This window comes from Panthera uncia, chromosome B4 (assembly GCF_023721935.1).
Source record: "Panthera uncia isolate 11264 chromosome B4, Puncia_PCG_1.0, whole genome shotgun sequence".
Taxonomy (NCBI): domain Eukaryota; kingdom Metazoa; phylum Chordata; class Mammalia; order Carnivora; family Felidae; genus Panthera; species Panthera uncia.
In genome coordinates, this window is record NC_064809.1 from 105,300,697 (window position 1) to 105,313,247 (window position 12,551).

General features: G+C 34.8%; 1 long non-coding RNA gene across 1 annotated transcript in view; it reads left to right on the forward strand.

Moving 5' to 3' along the window:
* Positions 1 to 12,291, forward strand: part of LOC125919380 (uncharacterized) — a 69,186-nt gene extending 56,895 nt beyond the window's left edge. Inside the window, exon 4 of the long non-coding RNA XR_007456745.1 lies at positions 12,174 to 12,291. This is a non-coding gene — a long non-coding RNA (uncharacterized LOC125919380). The remainder of the gene's footprint in view (positions 1 to 12,173) is intronic.
* The last annotated feature ends 260 nt before the right edge of the window (positions 12,292 to 12,551 follow it).

Below are 12,551 nucleotides of genomic sequence, written 5' to 3' on the forward strand. Positions count from 1 at the left end.
TTTTTTTTTTTTTTTTTTGTGGAATCCTTCAGGTTTAATCTATATGGGATCATGCCATCTATAAATAGAGTTTTGCTTCTTACCCATTTGGAAGACTTTTAGTTCTTTATATTGTTTAATTGCTGTGGTTAAGACTTCCAGTACTATATCTAATAAAAGTGTTGGGAGTGGATATCCTTGCCTTATGGCTGAACTTAGGTGAAAGGCTCTCAGTTTTTCATTGTTGAGTATGATGTTTGCTATAGGTTTTCATATAAGGTCTTTATTATGTTAAAGTATGTTCCCTCTAGACTTACTTTGTGGAAGGTTTTTATCACGAATGGATGTACTTTGTCTAATGCTTTTTCTGCATCTATTGAAATGATCATATGGTTTTTATCCTTTCTCCTATTGATATGATGTATCATGTTGATTATTTTGTGAATATTGAACCACCTTTGCATCTCAGGCATAAATCCTACTTGATCTCAGTGTATGATTTTTTAGATGTACTGTTGGATTCAGTTTGTTATTATTTTGTTGAGGAGTTTTGCATTTATTGTCATGGGAGATATTGGCCTATAGTTCTCTTTTTTATGGTGTCTTTATCTGCTTTTGGTATCAGGGTGATACTGGCCTCATAGAATGAATTTGGATGTTTTCCTTCCTCTTTTGTTTTTTGGAATAGTTTGAGAAGAATGGGTATTAACTCTTTTTTAAATGTTTTGTAGAATTTGTCTGTGAAGCCGGCTGGTCCCGGACTTCTGTTTTTTGGGAGGTTTTTGATTACTGATTCAATTTCTTTACTGGTAATTTTTCTGTTTAAATCTTTTTTCTTCCTTCTTCATTTTTTTGTAGTGTATATGTTTCTAGGAATATATCTCTTTCTTCCCGGTTGTCCAGTTTGTTGGAATATAGATTTTCATAATATTCTGTTACAATTGTTTGTATTTCTGTAGTGTTAGTTGTTATTTCTTTTCTCATTAGTTATTTTATTTGGTTGGGTCCTCTCTCTCTCTCTCTCAATCCCCCCATGTCTCTTTTTTTATGAGTCTGGCTAGAGATTTATCAATTCTGTTGGTCTCTAAAAAAAACCCAGCTCCTGGTTTCATTGATCTGTTCCACTGTTTTTGTTTTGTTTTGTTTTGTTTTGTTTTGTTTTGTTTTTAGTTTCTATCTCATTTCTTTCTGCTCTAACCTTTATTATTTCCTTGGTTTTTGCTGGGTTTAGGTTTAGTTTGTTCTTTTTTGCTAGGTCCTCTTGGGGTAAGGTTAAGCTGTTTATTTGAGATTTTTCTTGCTTTTTTGATGTAGGCCTGTATTGCTTTAAACTTCCCTTCTAGAACTAGTTTTGCTGCACCCCAAAGATTTTGGATCCTTATGTTTTCATTTTCATTTGCTTCCATGAAATTATTACTTCTTCTTTGATGTCTTAGTTGACCCATTTATTGTTTAGTAGCATATTATTTAACCTTCATATATTTGTGTTCTTTCCAGATTTTTTTCTTGTGGTTGATTTCTAGTTTCATGGCATTGTGGTAGGAAATGATGCATGGAATGATTTCATTTTTTTTGAATTTGTTGAGACTTGTTTTGTGGCCTGATATATGATCTATTCTGGAAAAATGTTTCAAGTGAATTTGAAAAAAATGTGTATTTTGCTGTTTTAGGATGGAATGTTCTGAGTATATCTGTTAAATCCATCTGGTCCACTGCATGATTCAGAGCCACAGTTTCTTTGTTGATTTTCAGTTCAGATGATCTGTCCATCAATGTAAGTTGAAGAAGGCATTGTTCTTGAATATTCCATCTGAAGTTATTTCTATTAATAAAAGTATTAATTTATAGTATTTGGTTGATGACTTATTTTCTGCCAAGCACTGTTCTAGGTGCCTTATTTGAATAGTCACATTTAAAATTCATAACTTATTGGTGATATTATTAGTGAGATACTACTATAAACTTTATTTACGATTTAAGAAAACTGTAGCCCAGAAAGATTAAGTAACTTGTTCAGATTTATCTCCATTAGTTTCTTCATGTTGGGGCATCAGTAATCAAAATTTTTGATCATCAAATGAAAGTAAAGTTTTCTCTTTTATGTAAAAGGAATTTGTATAATTTTTATGAAAAGAATTTTTGCATGATAAAAATTCTTGGAATTAAAGTCATATTTAACATCTTTAACTGCCTTCTCCTCCAGATCCAAGCAATAGCCAGTTCCACTTCCTATAGCAGATCCACTTCCCTGTCTTTGTATACCTTAGCCTGTTACTTTTTATTCCTACTGTCTCTGCTATAGGTTGTTGCTTTCTCATTATATCTTTTAAACCACGCTAAGAACTTCTTAACTGGTGTCCTACTCTTCAATTTGTCTCCAGTTTAATTTATTCTTCACACTGCTTCCAGATAAATCTTTGAGATAAATGGACATAATCATGTGATTTGCAATTTTAAAACTCTTCTAAGACTATCTTTCCTGGTGAATTACATTTCTATCTCGTGAGTTTGACATTCAATACCCTCCATACTGTATCCTACCTATGTATTAGCCAATTGAGACAGCTTATACCAGCTCCCAAGAGTGAATGTTAAATTTTCAGAAATTTTATGAGCAAACTGTCAAACAGCCATTATAAAATAATTGCATTATGTAAACCTATAGCTAAATATTTTATTAAAAACAAAGGCAGTAAATACTCATAACTGTAAAATTATGCCTCTGAGTTTATGTACATATATTGTATCTGATGGTGGACGTATTCTACAATGGTACGCTACTTTGCATCTCTAACTGCATTCAGAATGTGACCTTGGAAGATTAAAATCACCACTATGGGGATACTTACACCATGGAAATTGGAAAACACTGCAAATCAGGATAAAAATGTGTTTATTTTTTTGAGTGTCTGGAGCCAGGGTCAGCAAACGATAGCCTGTGGACCAACTGCCTGTTTTGAATCAGAATTCAGCCAGGCTCTTTCCCTTATGGGTTGCCTATGAGTGCTTTGCTCTGCAGTAGAGAGTAGAGTAGTTTTTTGTTTGTTTAGTTGTTCGTCCATCTAGACTATTTATTTATTCATTAATTTATCTATTTATTGAAGTATAGTTGTTAAATAGACTAGTTTTAACAGAGATGGTTAAATATGGCTCCCAAAATTTACTCTCTGGTCCTTTAAGGAAACACTTGCTGATGAGGGCTCACCATTGTAGCAGAAAAAGGAGCTAAAGATAATAGGGAAACAAATAGAAGGGGTTGTATTCCAATTATACTTTATTTGGAAAAACACATGGCTGGCCAGATTTGGCCTATGGACTGTACTTTGCTGAGCCCTGGTCTAAGGTTGGTCTATGACTTAAGGAAGTAATAGAAAAAATTGGTAGCAATGCAGTTCAAACTTAAACATGTATCATATCTGTAACCCTTACCCTCATATCATAACAAAGTGAGAAAATATTATTTTGGTACTTAAAAACTATAATCTGTATTCAATTTCAGTGTTCAAAATCTATAATCAACGAAGATGTTGCTCATGTCATTGATGAATGAATGAAAGTTAGCATACATTTTTATTGTTTTACTTATATCTTACTAGGTAATATAAGCAAAAATATTAACAGTATTTGTATTGAAATTACACTGGATTGTCAATTGCAACTACAGTTTGGCTTTGGATATGAGAGTGCAGGAAAAACTGATGAGAGTGCTTTGAGAGTCATTTGGCTGTATGGAAATTTAATGAAAAGTATTTTATATTTATTTATAATATTGTGAGTTATATACCCTTTTGCATTAGTAAAATTTATTGTAAATTACAGTATATTAATATACATATATATTTTTTATTTTATATGCATACTTTATTTAATAGTTGTTAAACAATTGCCAGCAGATTGCTGTATATGTGTTTCTAGCTTCTCTCCTTCATGTACATACATTCAAATTCAAGTGAATATGTACTCCTTCATGGGTGCATTTGTATTTTTCCCTCCTTCCTGCGCCCACGTTGCTCCTTTCACATGGAATGACTTCACGATCGAATTCTGCTCATCATTACCCTATATGTTCTCCAAGACTTGGCCCACATGACACCTTTATTAAAAATTCCAATATCTCCCAGGTTACATATTTATTGTTTATGCCCTACTTACTTATAGTGCTATTTTTATATTTCTCTATAACATTTGTTAAAGTTCTTTGTGTATCTCCCCAATGCTTGATTAAAAGTTCCTGGAGAAGGTATGCTCTGTCTCTCCCATTTATCACTCGTTATGGAATCCAGTCATATGTCTTATGCATAGTGTTTACTGTCCTTTATTGAGCTGGGTTGAAGAGGCACTGTACAAATAAACCTTCTGGGATATTTTTGTCAATCTTACTTCTTTATCATAAGTCCCTTTAGTAAAACTAATCTATTCACTTTCTTCTAAAACACATCATTTACATGTATGACCCTTGTCCCTGTTGTTTCTCTAACACATAGGTTCATTGCCTCAGGCTGTTTGGGCTGTCAAAATACCATAGACTGGATAGCTTACAAAAACAGAAATTTATTTCTCACAGTTCTGGAGGCTGGAACATCCAAGATCAAGTCACCAGCATGGTTGTGTTCTGGTGAAGACCCTCCTTCTGGTCATAGCTGATACCTTCTCATTTTGTCTTCACATAGTAGAAGGGGCAGGCAAGCTCTCCAGAGTATCTTTTATAAGAGTGCTAATCTTATTCATGAGGATGCAGTCCTCATGACATAATCAGTTCCCAAAGGTCTCACCTCCTAATTCTATCACCTTGAATGTTAGGATTTCCTATGAATGTTGGGGGAGGGGGGACACAAGCATTCAGACCATAACATTAATCTATTTTTGTCTTCCTCTCTGAATTCCAAGTTGAAAACCAAAGTTAGTTCCCATCTCAAGTGGGAAATATGCTCTGAAAATAGGAGCCAAAGGAGAGTTTCTTTGTCTAAGCTTCAGTATGTTTCATTTATTCAGTATTCTTCCTAAATTTTATGTGTAAAAATTTTATCTGACTAACTGGATGTAGGTTTCTTGAAGAAAGGAATTATGTCTTCCTCATCTTCACAAAGCACAGAGTACTTCCAAAGCACTCAGGATAGAGCCTTGCACTCAGACACTGAATATAATGTTTCACGAACGAATAAATTTCTCCTAAGTTTCTGTATTCCCTACAGTGTTTAATGGTGCTGAACATATTGTAGTCACTCCATAAATAGTTGTTGATTGATTGATATGTTAATGAAACATAAAAACCAAAAGTGGTTGAAAATTAGACTTATAATTTATTGAGATGCAATAAAACTATCTTCGGTTTCTAAGTATTTTAATACTTTCAACTGTTGTTTCATCTTTACATCATGGACAAATTTTTATGCAATGTCATGAGGCTGTTGTCTGCTTGAATTTATAAGACACTTAAAAATGCTCAGGCCCCATAGCAATGCCAGGATCTAGGAAATCTGCAGTCATTTATGATTAATGATGCTCTGTGTTTTGTGAGGGATTATTAAAAACAGGAGTCTATGACTTCACTGTTTCTGACAATAACTTTGAACACGGGGTCAGTCCTTCAATTTTAACATGTCTTTGTGAGATTAAAAGAAAGTAAAAACATTGCATTGGGAGTTTCACCCAGATGTGACAAAATAGGAGACACAAGTTTTCAATCTGTTTCTTCCAATGAAACGTCACCTCATTCATAGAATATTGATGATGAGCAAATGTTACTGAAGGGTCAATCTAGTCATCAGAAAAACATAGAGTTCAGGACACTATCAGGCATCACATGGTCAATTCATAGAAGATGTTAACCAAAAGACTTAAGAGCAACTTAAGAGCTGACTCATAACAAATGCAGTTTAATATTTGCATTTGCCTCCAGATGAGTAACTGGAATGAGAGTTATCAGGTTAAAAAAAATCAAAGTATTCAAGATTCTATTGAAAATATAAGAGAGTACTAAATGTTTCCTGAAAAAGAATAGTTGTGTAATATAATGACCATTTTTATTCAATTACTTAAAAATAATAATCATGTGCTCCAGCAAGTAAAAAAAATAGGAACAGCATGATAGTTTGCTTTTAAATGGACACTTGAGATTCAAGAACACACATAGTTCTCCCTCTGTTATCTTATTTACTTGAAGATGTCTCTAATTTGCCTATAATTATTTATAATAGGTTATTTGATTGCAATGATTTATGTTTTTAAAAGGAATATATGCTTTTACAAAAATTAATTCAAACTTTTCCACTCTGCTTACTGACAGCACTTTATACTCCATAGGAAATAAGAGCTAACTTCTTATAAGCATTGATGTAGCCTTCAAAATACACTGTTGGGCTGAATCCCACCTCTGCTAGCAGCTTAGAAGCACTCTCCTAATTGTCAGGTAGTATGGCCACGATATTGAGCATAACTGCACGGTGTGTAACTTCTGGGTTATATGCATCTCACTGGTTGCTAGGCCACAGTCTGACCTTAAATTTGTATGAAAAATTAAGTGGAAGACCAACGATTGAGTTGTGGTTTTTCTCCATTTAATATGATTGCCCCAGAGTCTGGCAAGGAAAGAAAAAACCAGCTGCTTGATAGGAATTGTCACTTTCCAGTCCTTCGGTGAAACAGTACTAGAAAGGATTTAGTTGGAGCCAGCTCACAGCTAATTCTTCTTCCTGAAAATGTGATGACGTGAGGAGAGACAGGCCTAAAGGATGGAATAATTCAAAAAATTTCTTCCTCACTTTATTACTACAAGTTAACTTCTATTTTTTTTTTAAGGGTTCCACTTACCCTCATTGCTTCAAAGCAGTAAAATGATGTGTCAAAGCTATACAGTTAAATGAAACAGTCCTGGCCTGTAAGAACAAAGATCCTATCATGTCACGTTTTCAGCTGTTACAGTAACCCCAATTTAAGATAATCAAACAGGAGATATCTGAAGAAAGAACACCCATTCATAACTATGCAGTTCAAAACCTTCTTTTCTATTAAACTGAGCAGGATTTGTGAATTAGAGGGTGTTGTACGCATGTGTTGAAATAAAGCTCTTTGCAGTTAATGTTACAAAGGAAGTGAGTTATAGGCTTTTTAATAAGACACATTTCTCTTTAAGTAATGAGTCATGGTGTTGCTTTCCACCAATATAACAGTAGTCATCAATTTATGGATTTTTTTGGTTGCTCTTTATTTTAATTATTTGATCTATTTTTCATCCATACCTTCAGCATTTGATCAATCATTAAAAAAAGTTTTAATGTTTATTTATTTTTGAGAGAGAGAGAGAGAGAGAGAGAGAGAGAGGCAGAGTATGAGCGGGGGATGGACAGAAGGAGAGGAAGACAGAATCCGAAGCAGGCTCCAGGCTCTGAGGTGTCAGCACAGAGCCCAATGCAGGGCTCAAACTCACGACCTGCGAGATCATGACCTGAACTGAAGTTGGACGCTCAACAGACGGAGCCACCAAGACGCCCCAACCAATCATTTTAAAAATACTGTACATTGTAAATATATCCAAATGTTCTGGGTGTGGATATCAAAAAATTTTGTTAAGCACCAAGAACGAGAAAGTACAAGAAATTGGCTCAAAAACACTGTTGATTGTATTCTCTCATTATATTTGGTGGGCCAAACAAGCTAGAAGCATAATAGAAATGTAAGGTACCTTGCTGTGTTTTAGAAATCCTCCTAGAGGGGCACCTGGGTGGCTCAGTCAGTTAAGCGTCTGACTTCAGCTCAGGTCATGATCTCGCGGTCCGTGAGTTCGAGCCCCATGTCGGGCTCTGTGCTGACAGCTCAGAGCCTGAAGCCTGCCTCAGATTCTGTGTCTCCCCCTCTCTCTGCCCCTCCCCTGCTCATGCTCTGTCTCTCTCTGTCTCAGAAATAAATACAAACATTAAAAAAAAATTAAAAAAAAAAAAAAAGAAATCCTCCTAGAATGCAGCAAGTGAATCAGCAATATACATTGTACCCCTCCTCACTTCCAAGGAATTCAGTTAAAAAAGGTTTCAATGCACTAATGGCTTTCATTCATTTACTTCTTCCTACCATAAATATTTATTGAGCACCTACCATGATGAAGCATTATTTTAGGTCCTGAGAGTGTAGTAATAAAGAAGGCAGGCATGAGCCCATTCTCATGAAGAGTAGCATTCAGTGATGTGGAATGGATCACAAATAAGTAAGTTGCAAATAATAAAAATATAAGGAAACGATTAGCCCTTCTGACCACCACCCCCGTGGAGGTGATTTATAGCTGAGATCTGAATGACGACATGGCACCAGTATTGGACTGTCTGTATAGAATATTCCAGGCAGTGAATGCAGAGGCCCTAGGGGAGTACGTATGTTTGAGGAACTGAAATAAAGGTACCCGTGGTTACAGTCCAGTGCGATGAGGCAGAAGAGGTATGGGGAGATCAGAGTGGGAGGGGAAGCCAGATCACATACTACCTCACAGGCTGGGGCAAAGGAGGTTGGCTTTTCTTTAGCTGTGATGGAAAGCCCCTGAAAGATTTTAAGGAAAGGATAATACAATTTGATTGATGTTTTTAAAAAGATCCCTCTATCAAGTTGTTACAGAAGAGGTAATAAGGCAACTGTAGTTGAGGCAGATTTTTTTTTACATCTATTTTAAATATTTTTTTAAAATTTATTTTTTAGAGAGATGGGGGGGAGAGACAGCATGAAAGCAGGGGATGGGCAGAGAGAGAGAGAGAAAGAGACAGAATCTGAAGTAGATTCCAGGCTCCGAAATGTAAGCGCAGAGCCTGACTGATGCGGGGCTCAAACTCGTAAACCATGAGATCATTACCTGAGCTGAAGTCAGAGGCTTAACCGACTAAACCACCCAGGTCCCCCAGGCAGAGTTTTAATCACTCTCTTATTGCTGTAGGGTAGACTGTGCAAGACAACCTGCAGAAGGACAGGGATTTGAGTGTGTAATGGAATGCTGATAAGGTTGTCTTGTTTTTGTTTTTTTTTTTTAATCTGCCTTTCATGTGTGCTGTGAACATTGCCCTGCCTCTTTTCCCTGAGATGCTGTTTCCCTCCACTTCCCAGTCTTTTGTATCTACAAGCTGTAGATACTCACAAAGCATGAGATCATGATCTGAGCTGAAGTCAGATGTTTATTTCTATAAGTACATCTTCAATAATAAATCATAATTTATAATGATATGTAATAATAGTAGCTATAGTAATAATTGCTATAATAGCTACAATAATAACAATAAGAATAACAATATAATATTTGAAGCTGATTCCATTTATCCTAACATTGAAGCAAAAGCTATTCTTCTCATTGACAAATAATAAAGATTCAAAGGAGTCAACACACTGACCATCTGCTTAGTAGGGAGCCAGGGTCTGAACACTGGATTTTCCAACAGAAATGTTCCTTTTTGTTTCACTATACTAAGCTGCCCTTTTAATCAAGAATTCTTGATTAAAAGATCTTTTTTCTTTTCAATTAGAGATCTTGGCAGACATTGACATCTAAGAAAAAGAATGCTTCTGTATATGCTCACAAGTGTAGGAAGGAGTATCAGTAGGTAAAAATTGTTTTAACTAGTGCTAACATTCTCACTCTTACAAAATATGCAATAGAATATGAAGATGAAATATCAGAACCTTCTTTTAATGGGCCAGGAGAGAGAGGAACACAGAGTAACAATTAATAACATGTAGTTGTGTTAGTGCCTTTTCAAGCAAAACTCTGTATGTTTCAGCTTTACATCCAGTACGTGAATACAGTGTGGTGCCATAAAACTGCCTTGGTCATCATTATCTCCTTATTTTGTAATAAATTATAGCCATAAATGCCAAAGCAAAATGGGTCAGATAATTAGCTGTTTGTCAATTTCCCGCTTTCATCACTCCATCCCTCCATGGCCACATAAGATAGTAAGAGCATAAGAATGATGCACATACATTTTCTATGAAGACTGATTTGCACATACTTCCTGAAGAATTCTTCAGATAGATAGATAGATAGATAGATAGATTTTTTTTTTGGTGGGGGGGGGAAAGAGAGAGAAAGAGAGCGTGAGTGGAGAAGGGGCAGAGAGAGAGGGGGACAGAGGATCTGAAGTGGTTCCTTGCTGACAGCACAGTCCAATGTGGGGCTTGAACTCATGAACCATGAGATCATGACCTGAGCTAAAGTCAGATGTTTAACCGACTGAACCATCCAGGTGCCCCAAGAATTCTTGAAAAACCATTGGATTTCTTGTATTGCACTATACCAGGAACCCCTTTCAGGCCAAAGGGAGTAAATTATGGTACCCTAGTCTCTTCTTGGCTGTTGGATTCTTGTTATAATCTTAGCCCATTGAGGTAAACAGAGATTACTTCTGAATCAATAACTTGAGACTGAGTTTCATAGGAAGACTAGTGGGAATGTTTATCAGTCACTTCATTTGTAAATTGAATTGCCTACTAAGGGGTTAGCTTTGATTTTGTATTAGCACATAATGGAAGAATTAATTCAAACAATGCCCAATTTCAAAATAGATTTCACTTTAAACAGAGAGAGGTTGAGGAATATGGCCACTTTAGATAGTTTAAAGTGAAAATATTCTACCTCACCTACATAACAAAAGTAGATCTATACTTTAATTTACTTTTAAAAAAATGGGAAAAGTGGGTGAAAAAATTTTCTGTATTTTTAATTGCAGCATGTAATTTATATTTTCTTAATATTCCTTTTATACGGATTTTTCACTTCTGCTAGTGAAAAGTTGCATAATTTGGATTCGTTAAATAACTTATATTTAGTTTTCAGAAACAATTGATTTACGAAAATCTTATGAGTATTTTGAAACATGTTATGTAAAATCCCAAAGCCGTTTTTTCACAAATATAAAGCTGGATCCAACAGTTGAAAAAATGAGTTGGTCATTCTATCAAAATTGACAAATCTTTATTATTTATGATTACTCACAGCCTGTCATGATTCAATTATACTTAAAAGAACAGTTTTAGTGTTGACTGTAGCCTGTTTGCATTATAGAACAACTCATATTCATTTAATACTTTGATTTACAGTTGTTGAATTACTATGGAATTTTAAAAAATTATATAAATGCATATTTTTAAACAATAATGTGAAAGATTATACTTCAAAAGAGAACCTACTACATATGAACCTACTACTACTACTACCTTACCATATGGAAAATGAAATACCCAGTCATCTAATTGCTTGGACTGTATAACGTCAGATACCAAGATATTAAGGAACATTGGCATGTTATGAAGTATCACCATAATGAAATTTTTATTTTACTTTTTACTTAGATTTTGGTCGTCATTTAGAAAGAGTATTAGATTTCAATTCAGTTAAATATATACATTTTTATTTTGTATCCCTTATGCTATGTTTTTTATTCCCTGAATATTTTTTGCAACAGCGTTATGTAAAGGGAGCAGCACGACTCTCTCTTCGTGTTTGAATGGAGATGATTTTTAATGGGGGTTTACTTTGTCCCCCAGGGTACATTTGATAATGTCTGGAGATATTTTTGGTGGTTTTCAATAGTGCCAAGTTTGAGAAACACTGAAGTATTGACGTATTAAAGAAACTTAATACTAGAGCATGCAATAAAGATGAGACAGTAAGAACGTGAGCATTAAGAAGTTAGGATCTGGTTCTGTTTGGTTAACAACTTGTCTTGCACATTGTAGAAACTCAGTAAATATTTGTTGAATAAATACATTCATAAGCAGGTAAAATACAGACAATTGTTCCCTGAAGATTTGTTCAGTTTTTTTTTTATATACAAAAGGAGGCAAGTAATTATTCTTTTCTACACCAAAATAAGTTAGCAATCATTGCTGTAGGGCAACATATCCTATTCAATGTATGGGAAGCATTTTTAGAATTATGTTTATGACACACTTCAGAATACATGTAAATGAAGAGTTGAAATATGTTTCAGCTTGTTCTAGTATAAGGGATGTATTAAGATGGATTTGGAAATATATACATGTAACCATTTTATTATACTGTGAAATTATTGCTCATTCTTACGGAAAAATAAAATTTGTGGACAGGACCGTTTTGCAATTTTTAGCCATAAATGACAGAATTTTTATATACCCCAGGCACTAATATTACTTATAAATTTATACCATACACCACTTTAAGTTAAACTTTTTTTTTCGTTTTATTAAAGGGAGTGATCAGAGTCAAAACCATATGCTGTGGCTTTTGCCCTATGGAACTCTCAAATGTACTGTAAGAATAATTATTCCTACTTAATGGAGTTACCAAAGAGAATGTGGTGCTGGATGGTAAGACACATGTAATCTAATGAAAACCCTCTGTAAGTCCTCTAAAGGCTTGTGTTAAGGGTTTTGAGTTTTGTGGGATTTCTCTTATTAAAAGACTGAATAGCAGTTGAAATCTCTAAGAGAATAAATGGTTGCTAAGGATTGAAAATCTTTCCTTCTCAGGGGAGTCCAACATGAGTGTATAATGAAGAGTTTCCTTTGGGAAATCAGTGTCTTCATGAGAGGGAAGGAGGGAGAGAGACATCAAGGGAGGCGGGGAG